The sequence below is a fragment of the Triticum urartu genome, chromosome 1 (genome assembly GCF_003073215.2).
Source record: "Triticum urartu cultivar G1812 chromosome 1, Tu2.1, whole genome shotgun sequence".
NCBI lineage: Eukaryota > Viridiplantae > Streptophyta > Magnoliopsida > Poales > Poaceae > Triticum > Triticum urartu.
This window is the reverse complement of record NC_053022.1, coordinates 542421288-542445420: the sequence shown is the minus strand read 5'-3', so window position 1 is coordinate 542445420 and position 24133 is coordinate 542421288. Positions and strand designations below refer to the sequence as shown.

Below are 24133 nucleotides of genomic sequence, written 5' to 3'. Positions count from 1 at the left end.
AGCCCCAGGACACGCCTATCAGCCGGCGCACCCGCAGCTCCGGTATCCGCATCGCCGACTCCACCCCCGCTTCCGGGCGCCTCATCCTCGTCGCGCCCAAGCCGGAGCCCAGTCTCCCCCCGGAGTACGAGGAGATAGCCCGACGCAACTTCTCCGAGGCGGACGCCCTGCGGTGGGCGCGCGACGACTACCGCCGGACGGAGATGACCCGGCAGACCCGGGCCCTGGAGGAGATCGCCGCCCGCAAGCGTGGGCGCGAGGACGAGCACGACGTCGTGATCCTCGACAGCGACGACGACGAGGACGCCGCCGGACCGTCCAACCCGCCGCGCCAACCGGGGGAGGGTTGCAGCAGGGACGGCGGCCACGACAGAGGCGGCGACGACGACGGCGACGATGATGACGACGACGGCGGCGGCGACTACACGTGGTTCTACAGCCTCCTCGGCATGTCGAACTGTAAGGGCGTCGGCCGGCGAGGCGAGCGAGACGGCGGGCGGGCCTAGTAGTGTGTTTTTTTTGGTAAAATATTTTAAATATGTATGAGTGGGCGTGTTTGTGCCGTGTTTGGTCAAATTTGGTTTGAAGTCGCCGAAATATGCATGAACTCGCCGTGTTTGCGCCGTTCAAAAAAATCCCATGGGCTCCGCGACTCGGTGACATCACGTCCCCAGCGCGCGTTTTGCGCCGGTGCGCCCTCAGGGGGCGATTTTTAGCGCCTTCTGGGGGCGCAACGGCTGGAGATGCTCTAAGCCGCTATACACACCTTTCAAAGCTATTTATGCCTCTATCTTGTGTATTAGACTTGGCTATGACTCGTTAGAACAATGACATTTATATTTGATGCTACATATGTATAACAAGGTACGTAATGATTCCGCTTCGCATGATGTTCTTGGAGAGGACGACGATAATTATCCACGACGTCTAGAGTGTCGGCATGAACGTCTCAGGCGGGTGATGATAACAGGCTTTTGTCCATCCAAAAGTTTGGTTGAGCTCACGATTCACATCCTCGAGAGGGCACCTTCGCTCGAGCGCCTGACGTTGGACACGACCTACGGCTATGACAGAGCATCTGGCGCTAACGGCAAATGCCTCACCTCAAGCAAGGTTGGCCGATGCTGGCAGATGAGCAATACAACTATCGCGGAAGCATGGAGAAAGACGCGCTCCGCTCTCACTCCCCCACCAGCCCCTTGCCATGCGCCTCCCCGGCCGTGTCGACCACCACATCGGCGCTACTCACTCCGAGCCCGTCGACCACCTCACCCCCTGCCCGGCGCTGGCCTTTCCCCGGCGCCTCGAACTCCGCGGCCGCACAGCTGCGAATCCTTCAGCACCTACGGTCGCCCCAGGCTCCCCAAGGCACGCCGGATCTGGCTGGATCTGGTTCCGGTCACCTTGAAGTGGGCGGTCCGAGCGAGGCCAGTGGGCAGTCGCCCTGCTTGGCAAGTGGGCATTCATGCCCTACGCCGGCCTACTCTGGGCGCCTCCCCTCACTGATCTCGATCCCGTCCTCCTCCACCATTATTGCTCTGCGCTGCGCGTCATCCCCCCCTCCTCGCCTCGCACCCACAGTCTACATCCCGCCCACCTCCTCCTTCAATGCGCTGCAGGGCACGCTTCCGCCCTCCTCCTCCCGCTCGGAGGTGCGGGATTCGCGCGATGGGCGGGCCCCGGAGGCCTCTACTTGGAAACTGGTCGCTTCAAGGAAACGGCGGCGTGCACCGCCCGTACCATCTTCAGCCGGGCTGAGTAATGGCCGCCCGCGCTCCCCGGCTGAGCTCCTGCTCGCCGAGCAACGGCGCGCTGCCTATTTGAGGCGCTTTCGCGGCAAGTGTCTTCGCTGTCTCGCCCCCGGCCACCGTGCAATTGATTGCCGAGATCCCGTGCGTTGTTCTTCCTGCTGGCATTCGGGGCACCGCTCCAGGTCCGCCCGCTGCCCCGCCCGCAAGCCCGCCCCTAGCCGGAGCTCCTGTGTTCCCCCTCCGCCTCAACCTCCCACAGCGCCTCGCCGCATCCCGCCACCACCACCACCTGCGCCTCGCCCCCCCCCCCCCCCCCCCCCCCCCCCCCCCCCCCCCCCCCGCCTCCCCCCCCCCCCCCCCCGCACCCAGCCACACCCCACCGCCACCTCAGGCCGCGCCACCGCCCTCTCCTCCCGTCTGTGCGCGCCCCCCTGCCCTGCCGCCTGCGCCGATGGCCTACCGCCCTGGGGACACATCCTGTCGCCCCGCGGCTGGCGCCACCTTTTCGGTGTGCTCCCAGGCCGTCGAGGACGCGGCCCGCCATCTTAGGGGCACAGCGGTGGTCGTCACCCTCTCGGAGCAGCACCAGGACATCAACCCCTAGCTCGTCGCCAAGGCCATCGAGCGCGACCTTGCCATCCCTTTCGACCAGATGCACGTGTCAAGGCATAATCCTGAAGACTTCCTCTTCCGAGTCGCGCACACGCGTGATCGCGACATTGCTGTCGACGCAGGAGTGGCGTCCTGCCGCGGGGTGGCCATGACCCTCGCCGCCTGGAGGCCGGCCGCGGGCGGGCATCAACGAGCCTGGCGCTTCTACTGTTGCCTGGCCATTGAGAACCTCCCCGTACAGGCGTGGCGCCGTGAGGTGGTGCAGGACGTGCTCGGCCTGTCCTGCTGGGTGGACAGGCTGGAGCACCAGACGACGTCGCTATCCAACACCGCGCTTGCCTACGCTTGGGTGTGGGCGTGGAGCCCCGATGACATCCCCCTCGGCGGCAGCCATTCCTTCCTGGATCGTGCCTCGGACGGCCGTGGTCGCCCCGCTCTCCCCGAAGGCACCCCGCGCGAAGAGGCGTTGCACGGTCCCCAGTTCCCCGTCATCATCCACCTGGACCTGACCAAGGACTACACGCTGCTGGCCGATCGCGTGCCCGGGGCCAGCCAGGAGTGGCCCATCGAGGAGCGGTTCGGCTGGACTCGTCACTTTGAAGATGGCATGGTGGCGCCCGCCCCGCGCCAGGATCACCGGCGCCCCTATCCCAGGCGCCGTGGGGATGATGATGACGACGATGTGGCGGGTGACCGCGACCGTGGGCATGGGCGCCGGGGCGAGTCGCGTCCGGCTCGGTGCAGCGGTCTGCTTGGCTGCCGCTCGGATGACTCAGTGCGCGGCGCCACCTCGGATGGGCGTCGGTCGCACGGCTCTTCATCCCGCCATGGACGTCGCCACGACACGTCTCATGGCTCCTTTCACGGGCGGAGCACCTCGCGTGGCTCCAGAAGCGGCCAGTCGTCGCGCCGCAGCCGCTCGAGGTCCCGTGAGCGTTTTCACCGCGGGGGTGCCCGCTCCGCCTCCCCGACAGGCGTTTTGGCGGATGCGGCCATGCCGCCTCTCGTCTTGGCTGCAGTGCTGCCTGGCGCCCTGGCGCTGCCTGTGCTGTCTGCGGATGCCGCCCTTCTCAGCGTCCCCGTCTGCCGTGTCGTCGGCCAAGAGCCTCTGCCCTTCCCCTCCGAGGCAGAGATGCTCTGGCGCGACCTCACGCGCGCTGACCCCCTCCTGCTCGACCTGGACGGCGGGACCACGCGCCAGGTGCACTCCTTCCCAGCGGACGAGACCCTGTGGCCCTACACCGACCAAGCCCCACTCCCCTGGTCTGGTCTCTCGGCTACGAAGATGGGCCTGCTGCCTGCACCGGCCCAAGGCCCGGACGAGGAGCCCTTGCAGCCCACGTTGCTGCCTAGTGCGCCCCTCGCTCCCTGGCCGAACCTCGGCTATATGAACCCGGCCCCGCCAGCTCTCGAGGAGGTCGTCGTCCACAAGTCTCCTGCTGACCGGGTCCACCTGGACGACCTGGCTGACAGCCTGGCTTGCAAGTTCACCGGGCTGGAAGTCGACGAGGACGGCCCAGCGTCGCTTCTTGCCAAGCTCTTCCGCACGCCGCCGGCCTTGCCGCTTGGGCCGCCACCGCCCCCTCCGATCAAGACCGATGCTGTCTCCCCCCCCCGGCCCTCCGGTGATGGTGCCCACCCCCATTGCGACACCACCGCTGGAGCGTCGGGCCAGCGCGCGGATCGCCAAGGGTGCCACGGGTCTGACCCAGCAGCAGAAGGCGCGGGCGCGCCTCACGCAGCAGCTGGAGTTCATCTCGAGGCCGGAGCACTTCACGCCGGAGATCCGGGAGCGCTGCATCAACAGGTTCAAGACTCCGCTTGGGAAGCTGACGACAAAGCTGGCCAGGGCTGCTGGGGTGCATGCCAAGGCCTCAATCAACTTGCCAGATGAGGAGCTCGCCGCCCTGGCCGGCGAGGAGGCTGGACTGCCCGTCTGAGGCGGCACGCGGACTAGTCATGGGTCTTCACCTCCGTCATGATAGTTTGCCAGATCAGTAGGATTATGCTTTGTTTCGGGCCGTCCTGTGACCGCGCCGTAGTTTCGCTCTGTCCCGCGCCGTTCTGTGACCGCGCTGTCGATGTTGTTGTTTTTCCTTCCCAAGCGTGCCCGCCGGCCGCTCGTAGCCCTGTACCGGCCAATGTTGATGTTCTTCAAAGTGGCACTGCTCGCTGTTCGAGCGTGTCTTCGTCATCGGGTTGCCTGCTGTTTTCCCAATGAATACGCCTTTTTCCTTGCTAAACTGGAATGCACGCGGACTGAATGATAAAAACCGCCATGGCGGGGTGCGCTCGCTCGTGAACCAGACACGATGCGCTCTTGTATGCGTCCAGGAAACCAAAAAGGTCGCGTTTACGCCGCCGGAGCTCTGTGAAACGGTAAGCCCCGCGCTCTCAGAGCATGCCGTTTTGCCAGCGGATGGCACGCGAGGCGGGATCTTACTCGCTTGGAACCCGTCTGTCTTTCGGCTTGATTGCATTGCGGTCACCGAGTTCGCCATCACCGCCCGCGTCAATCCTCTCCTTGGTGGCCAGCCCTGGTGGTTAACCTCCGTCTACGGGCCAACGGGCGACGCGGATAAGCTGTGCTTCCTTGCTGAGCTCGCGGGTCTGCGTGCGGTGGCGCACGGGCCCTGGCTCATCATCGGCGACTTCAACCTCATCTACGAGGCGCGCGACAAGAATAGCTCGAACCTCAACCGCCGGCTCATGACCTGCTTTCGGGATGCGCTGAATGCTAGTGAGCTCCACGAGCTCAAGCTGGCCGGGCGGCGTTTCACCTGGTCCAATGAGCAGGCTAGGCCAGTGCTGGTGCATCTGGATCGGGCCTTCTGCGACGGTGACTGGGACCTCACCTTCCGAGGCGCCAGGCTACAGCCGCTGGCCACCGCCATGTCGGATCACTGCCCACTGCTGCTCACTTGTGAGCCGCCGGTCCGGCGGCCGCCTTGCTTCCGTTTCGAGGCTTTCTGGCCACATATCGAAGGCTTCCAAGAGCATGTCACCGCGGCCTAGAACGAGGGATGCCCACCGATGGATGCGTTCGGTCGCCTAGCCCTCAAGCTGCGGCGAACTGCAGCGGCATTGCGCCGATGGCATCGCACTCGCATTGGTGACACCCGACTACAGCTTCTGTTCGCCCAGGAGGTTGTGCTTCGCCTTGACACGGCTCAGGAATCCCGTAACCTCGAGGCAGATGAGTTGCAACTGCGAAAAATCTTAAAGTCCAGGATCCTGGCCCTCACGGTCATTGAGCGGATCCGCGCCAAACAGCGATCCAGGGTAACGTGGTTGCGGGCCGGCGATGCCAACACGAAATTTTTCCACCTCAAGGAAAATGCTCGGCGCCGAAAGAATTTTATCGCATCCCTGAGCGATGACAACGGCATTGCCACTGATCAGGGCCGCAAGGCGGAAGTCGCCACAGCTTTCTTTCAGCAACTTGTGGGCACACCGCAGGCTTGCCGCGCCACTGTTGACTGGGACGGGCTTGGCCTGCAGCACGCTAACCTCGATGAGCTTGAGGCGCCTTTCTCGGAGGAGGAGATCCTTGCGGCCATCAAGGACATGCCCAATGACCGTGCGCCGGGGCCGAACGGTTTCACCGGGGGTTTTTACAAGGCGGTGGCCACCACCATAATGCCGGACCTGCTCGCCGCATTCCAGCAGTTGCACCAGCTGAATCGGGCGAGCCTGCATCGCCTGAACACGGCTAACATTGTGTTGTTGGCCAAAAAGGTGGACGCGACTTCGATGGCGGATTACAGGCCGATCAGCTTACTCCATAGTGTGGTTAAGCTGTTCATGAAGGTGCTTGCGATGTGTCTCGCACGGCGGATTGACGAGCTTGTTGGCCCGGCCCATTCTGCGTTCATCAAAGCGCGCTGCATCCAGGATAACTTCATGTTCTCCCGAGGGATGGCACGCCACTTCCACCATGTCAAGCGCGCCATGCTTTTCGTCAAGCTCGACATCGCCAAAGCTTTCGACAGCGTCTCCTGGCCATATCTGCTTAACATGCTCCGTGCTCGAGGTTTTGGCCCGAGATGGTGCGATTGGATCTCCATGCTCCTTGCCACCTCCTCGTCGCGTGTTCTGATCAATGGGGTGCCTGGCCGGCCCATAGTTCACTGTTGCGGATTGCGTCAGGGTGACCCTCTGTCGCCGTTCTTATTCATCCTCGCCATGGAGCCTCTTCAACGGCTTCTTGATGTCGCAGTGGACACAGGGGTCATCTCCAAGCTCCAGGGTCGGTTGCCGCAGCTGCAGGCTTCCCTCTATGCCGACGATGTGGCTCTCTTCCTCAACCCCGTGAAGACCGAGCTGGCAGCTCTCCGCTCCATTCTCACTGCTTTCGGTCTAGTTTCCGGGCTCAAGGTAAACTTTGAGAAAAGTGCCGGCCTCCCCATAAGGTGCGAGCAGTTGGACGTGCACGACATGATCTCGCCTCTGAGGGCTAGGGTTGAGAGCTTCCCCTGCAAATTTTTGGGGCTGCCATTGTCGCTCCGGGCCTTGCGTAAAGTGGACCTGCAACCGCTGCTGGACAAGCTCCGCGCATGCCTGGCGCGCTGGAAGGCCAGGCTGCTCACCCTTGCGGGGAGGCTGGTTCTCCACAACTCCGTCCTGACTGCTTTCACCATATACTGGTCGGCCGTCTATGTGCTCCCGCCATGGGTTCGTAAGGAGCTGGATCGGCTACGGCATGCATGGCTATGGCGGGGGGGGGGGGAGGTCTGGCATGGCGGGCACTACAAAGTCGCGTGGAGCCGCGTTTGCCGCCCGCAGGATCTTGGCGGGCTCGGTATCGTCGACCTGGAGCGGTTCGGCGTGGCGCTCCGCCTCCGCTGGCTCTGGGCGGAAAGGACCTCGGTTGTCCCCTGGCAGGGTTTACCGGTCCCGGTGACACTTGCGGAACGGCATATGTTTGCGGCAGCATGTGCGGTCACCGTTGGGGATGGCAACCGGGCCAGTTTCTGGTATGATAGCTGGCTGCCCGAGGGCGCGCCGCTCGTGATCGCCCCTGACCTATTCAAGGCCTCAAGACGCAAGGCGCGCTCCGTGCGTCAGGCACTGTTAGGGAGCAGTTGGGTCCAAGACATGCGTGGCCGGGTGACCACCGACATGCTGCCTTCCTTTGTCAGGCTATGGGCGTGTGTCAATTCCCGGCAGCCGCTCTCCCCCGGCACCATGGATTCTTTCCGCTGGAGGCTAACGGAAAATGGTGTCTACACGACGGCCTCCGCGTATAGGAGATCTGGAAGGAGATCTACACTACTTTCCCATTGCGGCGGGAGATCTGGAAGGCCTGGGCTCCGCCCAAACTCCGTACCTTTGCATGGTTGCTCGCCCAACGGCGGATCCTCACAGCCGACCGCCTACTTGCCCAGCAATGGCCAAATTCCTATTTTTGCCCGCTATGTATGAGAGAGAATTCCATCGGGCTGTATTTCTACGGGGTGGTTTATCATCATCTACGTATGAGAGAGAATTCCATCGGGCTGTATTTCGTCTAGTAAATAGTATGGTCTATTGTTAATGGTATATGTGCTACCATAATGTTGAATCATAGTATTCCCATCAAGAGTAAACCTGACGATGTTAACTTTGCACGGATATTGCTTTTTTTCTGGAGGGGTTGGACGAATATTGGTTGGCTTGCTGCTCCCACCGCCAACTCCTGCAGTTGTGCAAAAAAAACATGGACGGAAACGACGTTGGTTTGCTGCTGCCATCGCTAACTCCTGCAGTTGTGCAAAAAAACATGGACGGAAACGACGTTGGTTTGCTGCTGCCATCGCTAACTCCTGCATCTGCAAAAATCTCGCCGTTTGCTTACTGACGAGCTGTAAGTGCAGCTGGTGCCTAACATAGTTTGTTAAAAAAAAAGTGAAGCGCCGTTGCCGGGGATCGAACCCGGGTCACCCGCGTGACAGGCGGGAATACTTACCACTATACTACAACGACTTGATTGCTAGTTTAATTGGCAAAGCTTACATGATCAGCCATACTTGAACTAGTCGCGTTTGATCAGCCTCACGTTGTAGGCGACAGCGCGCCGATCGACCCGGCCATCAATTCCGCCGCACCGCAGCGTGCCGGCACCCCGTCTCGCGGCGGCCGCCGCGCCACTTAAATGGAAGGCGTGCGCGGGCGCGGCGACGCTGCTGCAGTTTTGCTGCGACTGTGACTGTGAGCCTGGGGCACGTCCAGCATCTCACGTCCTGTCCGCGCTGCCACGGGCCGCAGCGACGTCCCATCCTTGCTGGCTGCCTGCCACTGCGGCTGCCCCCTCCTTGCTCTGCTTTTCCTGAACTGAACCGTGCGACGCAGATCACGCACCCGCCACCCCATTAACACAACGGCCTATTTCTCCAGCAAAATACACGAGTCGCGTTGGTCTTGCTTCTGCCAGGTCAAAGGCCGGGCTCCTCCATCCCCTTTGCATGGCAGCAGTGCTCAACGGAGACCAGGCAACGTCGCGTGGCCGCAGCCTCCTCCTCCTGCCGCTGGCTACAGACGCGGCGGAGACGGCAGCCCATGCATGCAACTGCTGCGCATTTGTGGCGGCACCTGTGTGTCTAGCCCTAGCTCCTGTTCCCATTAATTAATGGCTCTGCACTGCGCCCTTTCTCCCTACAAGCCATTGACCTCTGTCACCTCACCTCTCCGTGCATGTGCCGGCCATCTCGCTCCAGCGGATCTGCGGCCATGCAAGCACGCACGATCTTTCTGGGTAGGAGGAGGATACACTGTCCGGCCCATGCACGCTCCGGCACTGAACCTACCTACCTACGCACCTAGTTTGCGCTTTGTCGCGCCATGCGTACACGTAGAGGGGACGGAACCCTCGACCACCGCATGCAGCAAAAGCCGTAGGAGTAGATTGCCAGCAACAGCATGGATGGAGTGTACCATGCTTTTCATACCAAAAAGTCTATTTTTAAACCTGAACTCGTAGAGATTTGGCAAATCAAACCCTCAAGTCCAAATTCCTGTCATTTGCGCCCTAAACTATGCAATCCTGGTCTAAATCGAACCTTCGGAAATGCAAAGGATGGCCGGGATTTTTTTGTTTTTTTAGACAACGCGCCTGGATTCGTTGCGGAAAAGACTGAGAGCTCCTACTCGACACTCGTTTTTTTTACGGGTAGCTCAACGCTCATTAGCGTCAAAACGAGCAGCCCGCTAAAGGTGGCGCGCAAATGGGCGGACCCAATTCGCAGGAGCCGAGCGAATCGAAAGAAATAAACGCATTTGCAATCAGAGTCAAACTCCCAACCTCGCAGCCCTAAAAAAAAACTCCCAACCTCGCGATGCTTGCTAGCTCTGCTAGCCAGCTGAGCTCGGACTGAGTACAACTTATAAGCACCACTATGTTTAAAAGTAACAACTAAGAAAGCGGCAGATCAGGGGTTTGTTTCAACATTTCTTGGAAAAAATGTGAATAAAATTTCTTCCACATACGACCAATGTTAGGAGATCGTAAAAAAATTGAATATTCATTTTTGAAGCGTGAACATTTTCATAAATTGTGAACAAATTTTGAAAACCTGAACAAGTTTTTTGAACTGTGAACAATTTTTTTTAAAAAAGTGAATTTAGACATGTACGATGGCCCAGCAAACGCAAAAGAAAAACAAAGCAAAATTTATAAATTTGTGAGTAGCGAGATACTAACTCCAGACGTTTATGTTGATGGTTGTTCCCATTAACCACTAGGTCATCTTCATTCAGTGGTGCACTATTAGGACAACATAACTATTTCACCGTTTTTTAGTTCAGGGAAATCAAAAAAATCCGTAGAAATTTGAAAAAGTTATGTAAATGAATAGAAGTTCATGAATTTGGCAGAAAGTTCATGGATTTGAAAAAATTCATGAATTTGGAAAAAAAACTTCGTGAAGTTTCGAGGAAAAAACCACATTTTTTTAAATCACGAATTTATTTCTAAATCATCAATTTTGAACAAACATGTCATAGATTTGCAAAAAGTTCTTCAATTTTGAAAAGCAATTCATCATTTTTGAAAAAGTTCATGAATATGATAAAATTTCATCGATTTTGAAAAAACCTCATCAATTTCAAAAAAGTTCACGGAGTTGGAAAGAGGTCATCAATTTAGAAAAAAAAACTGTTGACAATTTTTTTTGTTGAAAAATCACGGATTTATGAAAAGTTCAATGATTTTGAAAAGAAGCTAACATATTTTCAAATGAAAAGTCCACGGATTTAAGAAAACAAGGAATTTTGGAAATATGAAAAGGTGAAAAGGAGTACGTGGATTGGAAATAAATTCATGGATTCGAAAAGGTCAACAAGTTTTGTAAATAGGTTCACACATTTTTTAGCAGTGCAACAGAAAAAAAAAACAAATCGGCCGACCCAGCGTGGAGGACGGATACGCGCCGTGGTCAACACTGCCGCTCCCTGGCCCACCAGTCAGACGAATCGTGGTTGACATTTGCCACGTCAGCATTTTTATGCCTCAAACGATGTCAGGGTTCGATTTTGACCGAGATTGCGTAGTTCAAGGTGCAAATGACAGGGATTTGGTCCATTTGGACTTGAGGGTTTGATTCGTCAAACCTCTACAAGTTCAGGGTTTAAAATGAACTTTTTCCTTCTCATATCGACTTCTCGAGCAGGCGCACGCTGGAGGATCACTGGATCACAGTGTACATTAGTGCAAGGAAATTGAATATATCTCTGAAGATGCAAGGAAAATAAGTTTTTTAGCAATGGCAGTACGCTAGTACTAGAAAGCAAAATCTCAAAGGCAAGGTACGTTGTTTTCAGATGGTGCGTCTAGAACTCAGTTGCCCGAGACTTAACGAAGTCTCAGTCAAGTGACATCAGCGTAGTTATAGTGCTATGATCAGCATGGTTGGATGTTGCAAATGGCGGTAAAAATTGTTGCGGCAATATTGCAAGCAACGACAACCTATGCTACAACCATTCTTACTAAATATGTTAACCGCCATTGAAGGAATGTTGCAACCGGTGAGATTACGTGCTACAATCGATGACAGGCGACATGCTACAACCAACAAGACGGATGTTACAACTGGTAGGAACAATATTGCAAACGATGCGACAACATGTTGCAAGTTCAATTGAGGCTTGGTTCAATCTTAGTCGACTGAGTTTTAGCAAGCCCGTTTCAGATCTACCGAATGTCACATGGAAAAAGTTGCTAAGTCTTTTTTCTTCTTCAAGAAATTAAACTCCTAGGTCAAAATTTACCAACTATTATCTTACGGGTATTAGTGATGCTTTCATAAAACCTAAAACTCTCTCTTATTCCATTGCCAAATAATTAAAATAATTCATATGTAGTATATTCAGCAACAATGACACCTACTCAACCATTATGCCAAGTTCTTGCATTCTTTCGGCATTCACTAGTCTTTGTTTCTCTCTATAACTATAATAATTACTATATTTGATCCTAAATATAAGACGTTTTGCTAGTTCAAAACGTCTTATATTTAGCAATAGAGGATGTACTAAATAATGTAAGGATATGTTTGAATCTTAGCCATTCGATATGTCGCACTGATGGTTAAGAAGCAGCACATCCGAGCATTCTAGGCCCTTGCATCGACTCCTCCTTCGGCAAACAAGGTTCTATTGCATTTGACGAAGCAAAAACAGGAGGGGGATGCAACATCCTAGGATTATATCCTTCATAGAATATCTTGGCTCCCTCCAAGAAGATTCTAGGGCAAACCAACTGGGCTATGCTTGTTGGTTCATGATGTATAATTTTTTTTATACATATAAAGGCATGGTGTATTTGGGTTGGTGCTAAAGTTAGCCTCATAGTTTTTTTGCATGACTGAAGCTGTCTTCTCATGCTCCTTACTCCATATCTCACTTGCCAAAACATTGCAAAATATATTGCAAGCACTTTGGAGCTTAATTTGAGCTCAAGATGAACACAACCATCAATAATTAAATTGAATTGTTATCACACACACACACACACGATAAATTTGTGTGTGTGTGTGTGTGTGTGTGTGTGTGTGTGTGTGTGTGTGTGTGACATTAACTAGAGCTGGTATTTCCGGTTGTCATATTTCTCCACAACAATACACCTATAAGGCTACTCCCTCTGTTCCTAAATATAAGTCGTTTGGGGAGTGTAAACTGAACTCCCCCAGCGACTTATATTTCGGGACAGAGGTAACAGAAATTAAGAGATATTTTTCATGTGTATTTGTAATAATATATTTTATATTTCAACGTTTCAGATATTTTATCATTTATATATGGTTAGGTATACACATGTATAACTAGTTTAAATTTTGATATACTTGAATAGCGTAGTTACAAAAGAGCAATGTTCCTACTCACAATCACATATATTTATTTTGAATATATTGTATGAAATTTTACTGTAAAGTTTCTGTAAAATTGGTTTTGTGTGTGTTAGTTTACAGGTTCTTGTAGAGAATAAAATAACACATATCAGAAATCTTACTTTGCGGTGATATTTGAAACAATACGATAAATAGAAAATTGTATAGATTCAAATATCACCGCAAGGTAAGATTTTTTACGATAAGTATAATTGGATAGCATAAAAGGATACTTGAATAAGAATTTTTCAATGAAAGACCTCGGTGAAGCTGCTTATATATTGGGCATCAAGATCTATAAAGGTAGATCAAGACGTTTGATAAATTTTTCAATGAGTACATACCTTGACAAGTTTTTGAAGTAGTTAAAAATGGAATAGTCAAAGAAGGAGTTATTGCCTGTGTTGCAAGGTGTGAAGTTGAGTAAAGACTCAAAACCCGACGATGGCAGAAAATAGAAAGAGAATGAAAATTCATTCCCTATGCCTCAGTCATAGGTTCTATAAAGTGTACTATGATGTGTATCAGACCTATTGTATACCTTAGCATGATTTTGGCAAGGGGGTACAATAGTGATCTAGGAGTAGATCACTGGACAGTGGTCAAAATTATCCTTAGAGGACTAAGGAAATATTTCACGGTTATGAAGGTGATAAAAGAGTTCGTCGTAAAGAGTTACGTCGATGCAAGCTTGTGACACCGATCTAGATGACTCTAAGCCTCGATTTAGATACATATTGAAAGTGGGAGCAATTATCTAGAGTAGCTCCGCATAGAGTATTGTAGACATAGAAATTTGCAAAATACATACGGATCTGAATGTTGCAGACCTGTAGACTAAACTTCTCTCACAAGCAAAACATGATCACTCTGTGGGTGTTAATCACATAGCGATGTGAACTAGATTATTGACTCTAGTAAACCCTTTGGGCATTAGTCACATGAAGATGTGAACTAATCACATAAAGATGTAAACTATTGGCGTGCAATCACATGACGATGTGAACTAGATTATTGACTCTAGTGCAAGTGGGAGACTGAAGGAAATATGCCCTAGAGGCAATAATAAAGTTGTTATTTATATTTCCGTATATCATGATAAATGTTTATTATCCATGCTAGAATTGTATTAACCGGAAACTTAGTACATGTATGAATACATAGACAAACAAAGTGTTCCTAGTATGCATCTACTTGACTAGCTCGTTAATCAAAGATGATTAAGTTTCCTAGCCATAGGCATGTGTTGTCATTTGATGAACGGAGTCACATCATTAGAGAATGATGTGATGGACAAGACCCATAGCACTATGATCGTTTAGTTTATTGCTATTGCTTTCTTCATGACTTATATACATGTTCCTATGACTATGAGATTATGCAACTCCTGAATATCGGAGGAACACCTTGTGTGCTATCAAACGTCACAACGTAACTGGGTGATTATAAATATGCTCTACAGGTGTCCCCGATGGTGTTTGTTGAGTTGGCATAGATCGAGATTAGGATTTGTCACTCCGATTGTCAGGGAGGTATCTCTGGGCCCTCTCGGTAATGCACATCACTATAAGCCTTGTAAGCAATGTGACTAATGAGTTAGTTACGGGATGATGCATCACGGAACGAGTAAGGAGACTTTCCTGTAACGAGATTGAACTAGGTATGATGATACCGACGATCGAATCTCGGGCAAGTAGCATACCGATGACAAAGGGAACAATGTATGTTGTTGTGCGGTTTGACCGATAAAGATCTTCGTAGAATATGTAGGAATCAATATGAGCATCCAGGTTCCGCTATTTGTTATTGACCAGAGATGTGTCTCGGTCATGTCTACATAGTTCTCGAACCCGTAGGGTTCGCACGCTTAATGTTTGATGATGATATGTATTATGAGTTATGTGATTTGATGTACCGAAGGTTGTTCGGAGTCCCGGATGTGATCACGGACATGACGAGGAGTCTCGAAATGGTCGATACATAAAGATTGATATATTGGACCATGTTGTTCGGACACCGGAAGTGTTCCGGAGAGTTACGGATAAAACCAGAGTGCCGAAGGGTTACCGACCCCCCCCCCCTGGGAAGTTAATGGGCCACTATGGGCCTTACAGGAGAGAGGGTCGGCCAGGAGATGGCGCGCGCCCCCTAGTCCGAATTGGACAAGGGGTGGGGCGGAGCCCCCCTGCTTCCTTCTCTCCCCTTCCTCCTTCCTTCCCCTCCTAGTTGGACTAGGAAAGGGGGGAACCTACTCCTAGTAGGAGTAGGATTCCCCCCTGAGGGCACGCCCCATGAGGCTGGCCGACCCCCTCCTCCCCTCCTTTATATACGGGGGAGGGGCACCCCATAGACACATAAGTTGATTTCTTAGCCGTGTGCGGTGCCCCCCTCCACAGATTTCCACCTCGGTCGTATTGTCATAGTGCTTAGGCGAAGCCCTGCGTCGGTAACTTCATCATCACCGTCACCACGCCATCGTGCTGACGAAACTCTCCCTCGGCCTCAGCTGGATCAAGAGTTCAAGGGACGTCACCGAGCTGAACGTGTGCAGATCATGGAGGTGCCGTGCGTTCGGTACTTGATTGGTTGGATCGCGAAGACGTTCGACTACATCAACCGCGTTACTAAACGCTTCCGCTTTTCGGTCTACAAGGATACGTAGACACACTCTCCCCTCTCGTTGCTATGCATCTCCTAGATAGATCTTGCGTGGTCGTAGGAATTTTTTTGAAATACCACATTCCCCAACACGGGCACCACGCACCGGCCCGACCACCATGCAAATGGGCGGACCCATGGCGGTTCGTGCGAGATGGATTAGAGAGAGATGATGGAGAGGTGGAGAGGGAAGAGAGGAAGAAGAAGGGATGCGACATGGTCTCACCAGCAATGACGTGACGTAGCGGGGCTCCAGTGGCCAGGAAAGAGCTGGAAGGGAGGGCTCAAGATGTCGTTGTGGATGGCGGATGTCCATTCCGTGAGAGGAGTAACAACTGCTCTTTTAATTTTTAATTAGTTTCTTTGCCTTCTGCTCCCTACAAAACTCACAGCAAAGCGGCTGGGGGGCACCTGCCAAGACTGTTGTAGGTGACGGCTATTACTTTTCTTTGCTGACTCGCCGGATGTAAAAGCTAACAGCAAATGCTTTGCCCATTGCCGTCTGCCGGATAGAAAGCTAGGGGCAAATTAGCTCTTTGCCGATTTATACTTTGCCGACAATGAGCTGATGGCAAAGTCTTTGGCGTCTGGTTTTTAACCTTTGTCGCCTGGTTGAGGCTAACAAGAAATTCGTCGATTCCTGTAGTGGCTGCATGTTCCTCTGATGGCTCCTCTCTCGACGCTCTTTGGCCATACAATCTCATCTACCCTAGAAAGATCATAGAAAATACTTGCGAATTACCACCGCTCTCTGCGATGTGGAACTGAGGTGCGACACTTTTTGAAGGAAATATGCCCTAGAGGCAATAATAAAGTTATAATTTATTTCCTTATTTCATGATAAATGTTTATTATTCATGCTAGAATTGTATTAACCGGAAACATAATACATGTGTGAATACATAGACAAACAGAGTGTCACTAGTATGCCTCTACTAGACTAGCTCGTTGAATCAAAGATGGTTAAGTTTCCTAGCCATAGACATGAGTTGTCATTTAATTAACGGGATCACATCATTATGAGAATGATGTGATTGACTTGACCCATTTCATTAGCTTAGCACTTGATCGTTTATTTGTTGCTATTGCTTTCTTCATGACTTATATACATGTTCCTATGACTATGAGATTATGCAACTCCTGAATATTGGAGGAACACCTTGTGTGCTATCAAACGTCATAACGTAACTGGGTGATTATAAATATGCTCTACAGGTGTCCCCGATGGTGTTTGTTGAGTTGGCATAGATCGAGATTAGGATTTGTCACTCCGATTGTCAGGGAGGTATCTCTGGGCCCTCTCGGTAATGCACATCACTTAAGCCTTGCAAACATTGCAACTAATAAGTTAGTTGCAGGATGATGTATTACGGTACGAGGAAAGAGACTTGCCCATAACGAGATTGAACTAGGTATTGAGATACCGACGATCGAATCTCGGACAAGTAACATACCGATGACAAAGGGAACAACATATGTTGTTAATTATGCGGTCTGACCGATAAAGATCTTCGTAGAATATGTGGGAGCCAATATGAGCATCTAGGTTCCGCTATTGGTTATTGACCGGAGACATGTTTCGGTCATGTCTACATAGTTCTCGAACCCGTAGGGTCCGCACGCTTAAAGTTTCGGTGACGATTGTATTATGAGTTTATGTGATTTGATGTACCGAAGGTAGTTCGGAGCCCCGGATGAGATCAGGGACATGACGAGGAGTCTTGAAATGGTCGAGACGTAAAGATCGATATATTGGACGACTATATTCGGACATCGGAAAGGTTCCGAGGGATTCGGTTATTTTCGGGGGTACCGGGGAGTTACGGGAATACGAAGAAGAAGTAATGGGCCTTGAGGGAGTCCTGGATTAGGGGGTGTCCGGATGGCTGGACTATACCTTCAGCCGGACTCCTGGACTATGAAGATACAAGATTGAAGACTTCGTCCCGTGTCCGGAAGGGACTTTCCTTGGCGTGGAAGGCAAGCTTGGCGATACGGATATGTAGATCTCCTACCATTGTAACCGACTTTGTGTAACCCTAACCCTCTCCGGTGTCTATATAAACCGGAGGGTTTTAGTCCGTAGGACAACATACAGAACAACAAGCATACCATAGGCTAGCTTCTAGGGTTTAACCTCTCCGATCTCGTGGTAGATCTACTCTTGTACTACCCGTATCATCAATATTAATCAAGCAGGACATAGGGTTTTACCTCCATCAAGAGGGCCCGAACCTGGGTAAAACTTCGTGTCCCTTGCCTCCTGTTACCATCCGGCCTAGACGCACAGTTCGGGACCCCCTACCCGAGATCTGCCGGTTTTGACACCGACATTAGTGCGTTCATTGAGAGTTCCTCTGTGTCGTCGCTGTTAGGCTTGATGGCTCCTACGATCATCAATAGCGATGCAGTCCAGGGTGAGACCTTCCTTCCCGGACAGATCTCCGTCTTCGGCGGCTTCGCACAGCGGGCCAATTCACTTGGCCATCTGGAGCAGATCGAAAGCTATGCCCCTGGCCGTCAGGTCAGATTTGGAAGTTTAAACTACACGGCTGACATCCGCGGGGACTTGATCTTTGACGGATTCGAGCCACTGCCGAGCGCGCCGCACTGTCACGACGAGCATGATCTAGCTCTGCCGCCGAACAGTGCCCTGGAGGCCGCACCCGCATCGGCTTCGACCCTTAATTCGGAGCCAACTGCGCCGATCGAGGATGGGTGGTTGGATGCCGCCTCAGGGGCTGCGATCCCAACGGCGATCGAGCCGAACACCAGCCCCGCACTCCGCGAGACTCGTGACTCCAAGGAGCCGGACTCCTCTCCGGACTCCGAACCCTCTGCGCCCCTACCGATCGAATCCGATTGGGCGCCGATCATGGAGTTTACTGCCGCGGACATCTTTCAGCACTCGCCTTTCGGTGATATTCTGAAGACACTAAAGTCGCTCTCTTTATCAGGAGAGCCCTAGCTGGACTACGGTCAGCAAGGTTGGGATACGGACGATGAAGAAATTCAAAGCCCACCCACCACCCACTTTGTAGCCACTATCGACGATTGAACTGACATGCTTGACTTCGACTCCGAAGACATCGACGGTATGGACGCCGATGCAGGAGACGATGAAGAACCAGCGCCTATTGGGCCCTGGAAAGCCACCTCGTCATATGACATATACATGGTGGACACCCCAAAATAAGGAGATGGCGATGGAACAGCGGAGGATGACCCCTCCAAGAAACAGCCTAAGCGCCGGCGTGAGCGGCGCCGCTCAAAATCCCGCAAAGCAAATACGGCGATTCCAGCACAGGAGATAATAATACTCCGGAGAGTGCCGAAGAAAACCCCCTCCAGCAAGATTCATCATAGGAGGATGGAGAAGCCAGCCCTCATGAGAGAGTGGCAGACAGAGAGGTCGAGGACGATAATTATATGCCTCCCTCCGAAGACGAGGCAAGCCTCGACGACGACGAATTCGTCATGCTAGAGGATCCCGTCGAGCAAGAGCGTTTCAACGCAGGCTTATGGCCACGGCAAGAAGCCTCAAGAAAAAACAGCAACAGCTTAGAGCTGATCAAGATTTGCTAGTCGACAGATGGACTGAAGTCCTTGCGGCCGAAGAGCATAAACTCGAACGCCCCTCCAAGAGCTACCAAAGCGCAGGTTGCTACCCCGATTATAGGAGGAAGCACTTAAACCTACATCACCAGCACTTGATACGGCCGATCGGCCACCTCGTGGCCGCGATAGAGAGGCCTCTCGGCCCTCCACTCAAGCCGCACCCCGTACCAAGGCACGGGAAATGCGCCTGACCTACGAGATATGTTGGAGGACAAGGCAAGGCAAACAAGATCGATCTACGGATCGCGTGGGCGCCCCACGACTCGAGACGGTAACCGTCACGCCGGACACAAATCCGGTAGGGCCGAACACAGTAGACAAAGCTCATTGGAGCTACGTCGTGATATAGCCCAGTACAGAGGCGCTGCACACCCACTATGCTTCACAGACGAAGTAATGGATCATCAAATCCTCGAGGGTTTCAAACCCGTAAACATCGAATCATATGATGGCACAACAGATCCTGTGGTATGGATCGAGGATTATCTCCTTCATATCCACATGGCCCGTGGCGATGATCTCCACGCCATCAAATACTTCCCACTCAAGCTTAAAGGACCAGCTCGGCATTGGCTTAACAGCTTGCCAGCAGGATCAATCAGTTGTTGGGAGGACCTGGAAGCCGCATTCCTCGACAATTTCCAGGGCACTTATGTGCGACCACCTGACTCCGATGACCTAAGCCACGTAATTCAGCAGCCAGAGGAAACGGCCAGGCAATTCTGGACACGGTTCCTAACAAAGAAAAATCAAATAGTCGACTATCCGGACGCAGAGGCCCTAGTAGCCTTCAAGCACAATATCCGTGACGAGTGGCTTGCCCGGCACCTTGGACAGGAAAAGCCGAAATCTATGGCAGCACTCACGACACTCATGACCCACTTTTGCGTGGGAGAAGACAGCTGGCTTGCTCATAGCAACAATATGACCAAGAACCCTGGTAATTCGGATACCAGGGACAGTAGTGGCAGGTCGCGTCGCAACAAGCAGAAGCGCCGCATTAACGGCGACAATGCTGAGGATAGGGCAGTTAATGCCGGATTCAGAGGCTATAAATCCGGTCAGCGGAAAAAGGCATTCAAAAGAAATCCTAGGGGCCCGTCCAGTTTGGACCGAATACTCGACCGCTTGTGCCAGATACATGGCACCCCCGAAACGCCGGCCAATCACACCAACAGGGATTTTTGGGTGTTCAAGCAGGGAGGCAAGTTAAATGCCGAAAATACCGACAAGGGGCTGCATAGCGATGACGGCGAAGAGCCCAGGCCGCCGAACAACAATGGACAGAAGGGTTTTCCCCCACAAGTGCGGACGGTGAACATGATATACGCAACCCACATCCCCAAGAGGGAGCGGAAGCACGCGTTAAGGGACGTATACACGGTAGAGCCAGTCGCCCCAAAGTTCAACCCATGGTCCTCCTGCCCGATCACCTTTGATCGAAGGGACCATCCCACTAGCACCCGTCATGGCGGATTCGCCGCATTGGTTCTAGACCCAATTATTGACGGATTTCATCTCACTAGAGTCCTTATGGACGGCGGCAGCAGCCTGAACCTGCTTTACCAGGATACAGTGCGGAAAATGGGCATAGATCCCTCGAGGATTAAGCCCACCAAAACGACCTTTAAAGGCGTAATACCAGGTGTAGAGGCCAACTGTACAGGCTCAGTCACACTTGAAGTGGTCTTCGGATCTCCGGATAATTTCCGAAGCGAGGAGTTAATCTTCGACATAGTCCCATTCCGCAGTGGCTATCACGCACTGCTCGGGCGAACCGCATTCGCCAAGTTCAATGCGGTACCGCACTACGCATACCTTAAGCTCAAGATGCCAGGCCCTCGAGGAGTAATTACGGTCAATGGAAACACCGAACGCTCTCTCCGAACAGAGGAGCACACAGCGGCCCTTACAGCGGAAGTACAAAGCAGCCTCTCCAGGCAGTTTTCCAGTCTGGCCATTAAACGTCTGGACACCGTCAAGAGCGCCCGGTGTAACCTACAACAAGACCGTCTGGCACGTTCCGAGCAGGCGTAGCAATGCGGCCCCAACCCCAGCCCTCGCAAAAATGCGACACGAGTGCTTCGCGTACATAACTACGCTCTAGAAATACCATGGGTACAGGGGGAGGGGCACCATCACGGCACGCCCAAAACATGGCTTAAACCGCACCAGGGGCTGCCGATTTTTTAATTTTCTCTTACTTTCAGGACTCCATTCTTCTGAAGGCCTGTTCGGCAGTTCAATTGCCGCACAAACGATGCAAGAACCAGGGAAGCAGACAAGCCATGCCGCATTACGGAACTCCCAGGTGGTCTCTATCACGAGCAGTATACCTGTTTCGCATACCATTCCGTAGCCTGCCCCTGGAACGGACATGTTAAATAGTCCAACCTTTTGCTTATCGCATTATTTGTATCGTTCTTCTTTGATCGCAACCCTTTTTAATAAACAATGCATAGCTTTTGTCTATTTTTGCATTACTCTTTTTTTTACAAATATATGTTCCTTAACGACATGTTGCACCCGTACACTTTGGTACGGCCAAAATACGCCAGGGGCTTTAGTACCCCTCAATATGGTGTGAGAAGTCCGAACACTTTAACAAGTGCGGCACCCTGAACTTATAGCATTATATGCATCGGCTCCGAATCATGTCTTGGGTCAATAGTTGGGTTTGCCCGGCTCCTATGTTTGGGTGCCTTACGTTCCGCTATGTCGGCTAAGGTAGCACTAGGAGAACTACTGCGATTGTACCCCAGTTGAGCTGGGTCGAGCACCTCAGTAGAGAAAGCTAAAACTGACTGTCATGATGAAGCGAGAGCTGGTCGTTGTTCGAGAGGTTTTTCGAGTCCCTAAACCCTTATGCCGCTTAGAGCGAGGAGTCGGCTCTGTCCGGCCAAGGCGTGGATAGCACCCCAAACATGGTCTTCCAATACTAGGGGCTTCGCCAAAATTTAAAATAATAGAATTCTATGGCTAAGTGAGAGTGTTCACGCATTATAGTCCGATTGCCTTGTTCGTTGTGCTGAGCGCATCCCTCGAAGGACCCAAACATGGGAAACAGAGCGCTCAGGTTTATCCTCGAACACCCCAGCACTAGCGGCACGGGGGCAGAAGCCGACGACTCGCCATCTCTCAGAATTGATAAATAGCCGCACAGAAGGTAATATTTTAAATTCCAACAGCATTGCTTAGCGCATATGAAAAAGTTTTCAGCGCACAGGACAAAACGAGCGAGTTTTACTCAAAACTTACATCCCTGGAACATTCATCCGCCATAAGGCAGGCACCCTTCAGAACATCCTTATAATAATTCTCGGTCTTGCGATGCTCTTTCCCCGGCGGTGGCCCGTCCTTCACAAGCTTCTCAGCATCCAGCTTGCCCCAGTGCACCTTAGCACGGGCAAGGGTCCTACGGGCACCTTCAATGCAGACAGAGCGCTTGATGACTTCGAGCCTTGGACAGGCCCCCACCAGCCGTCGCACCAGCCCAAAATAGCTCCCAGGCAGAGCCTCTCCAGGCCACAGCCGAACTATGAGGCCCTTCATGGCCTGTTCGGCCGCCTTGTGGAGCTCGACCAGTTGCTTCAGCTGGTCGCTCAGGGGCACGGGGTGTCCGGCCTCAGCATACTGAGACTAGAACACCTTCTCTGTCGAGCTGCCCTCCTCGGCTCGATAGAATGCGGCGGCATCGGACACGCTACGGGGAAGATCTGCGAATGCTCCTGGAGAGCTCCGGATTCGAGTAAGTAACAAGTAACTCACGTTTATGTGTTTGCTTTGCATAAAGAATGCCTTACCCGCCGCTATGTTTTTCACAGCATCCAACTCCTGGAGGATCTTCTGGGATTCGGCCTTGGTAGACTTGGCATTTTCAATAGCCATCGCGAGCTCGGACGCTCGCGTCTTTGAGTCAAGCTCCAAACTCTCATGTTTTTTCATGAGAGCCTGGAGCTCTTGCCGCACCTTGCCAACCTGGGCCTCATACTTCTCCTGCTCGGTGCGCTCCGTGGCCGCCCTCTTCTCAGCCTCGACCAGCGCTTGCTTAAGGGTCGCCACCTCAGACATGGCCCCTACAATAGCCACGATAATCCTGCCATTTTTTGCAATTGCACCTTTTTTATTTATATTTAAACAAGGTATTTCTTACCTTCCTTGTCCTCAAGCTGCTTCTTGGCACGCCCGAGCTCTTGCTCGGACTGCTCGAGGTTCTGCTTTAGCGTGTCCACTTCCGCAGTCAGTACGGCGGACGCCAGCAGAGAAGCCTGCATACGCATATTGACTCCTTTTTGTTAGACTCCTACGAATTTTATTTGATCCTCTATTCGGCTTTTCTTCCTGAACGCCAAACAGAGCATCAGGGGCTACTGTCTATGTAGTAATATTATTTACACATTCTTTACTTACCTCAAAGCCTGTTAAAAGGCTAGCACAAGCTTCAGTCAGTCCGTTCTTGGCGGACTGAACCTTCTGGACCACCGCACTCATAATGGTGCGGTGCTCCTCGTGATGGAGGCGCCTTTGAGCACCTCCAACAGATTGTCCGGCGCCTCCGGTTGGACGGGGGTCACCGGCACGGTGGGCTTGCTCCTCTTGGAAGGAGGTCGCCCGCCGGACTCTGGAACCTTTGAAGGTTCCGGAGCGGTGTCCGGCCTAGGGCCGGACTTGGAGCCCTGGGGGGGGTTTTATCCCCTTTACTCCTGGAGTCTGGGAGGTCGCCTTGCGGGGCCTCCAGGACCACCTCCTCCTGGCTTGGAACCTGTTGGGAAAACACTTCGGCATCGTCCGTAGGGCGGGAGGAGGTAGCCGCCGGAAGCGAATTCACATCCGACGAGTCCAGTGAACCGCTCGCCGGTCTTTGGGTGGGCTGCATAATCATATTCGACATAAGGGAAAGCTGTGCAATAAAGAAATACTATGAATTACTCTGGTATCTGGATACTTACGATTTCGCCAGGGGCTTGGCCCTGAGCGGCCACTCCTCTCCGCCGTCGTCGGCGTTGGTGGAGTAGTCCTGAGGAAGGGTTTTCCCCTTCTTGGACCCTTCGGCCTCCCCAGTGAGGGCGGCCTTCCTTTTCTTCTCTCCCCCCGCTGGAGGGGGAGAGGTCTCTTCTTCCTCCTCCTCGTCTT

General features: G+C 52.6%; 1 non-coding gene across 1 annotated transcript; it reads right to left on the bottom strand.

The window, feature by feature from the left end:
• Window positions 1-8255: 8255 nt before the first annotated feature.
• On the bottom strand, window positions 8256-8327 carry TRNAD-GUC. The gene has a single exon. It is a non-coding gene; the product is annotated as a tRNA-Asp (tRNA).
• Window positions 8328-24133: the final 15806 nt, after the last annotated feature.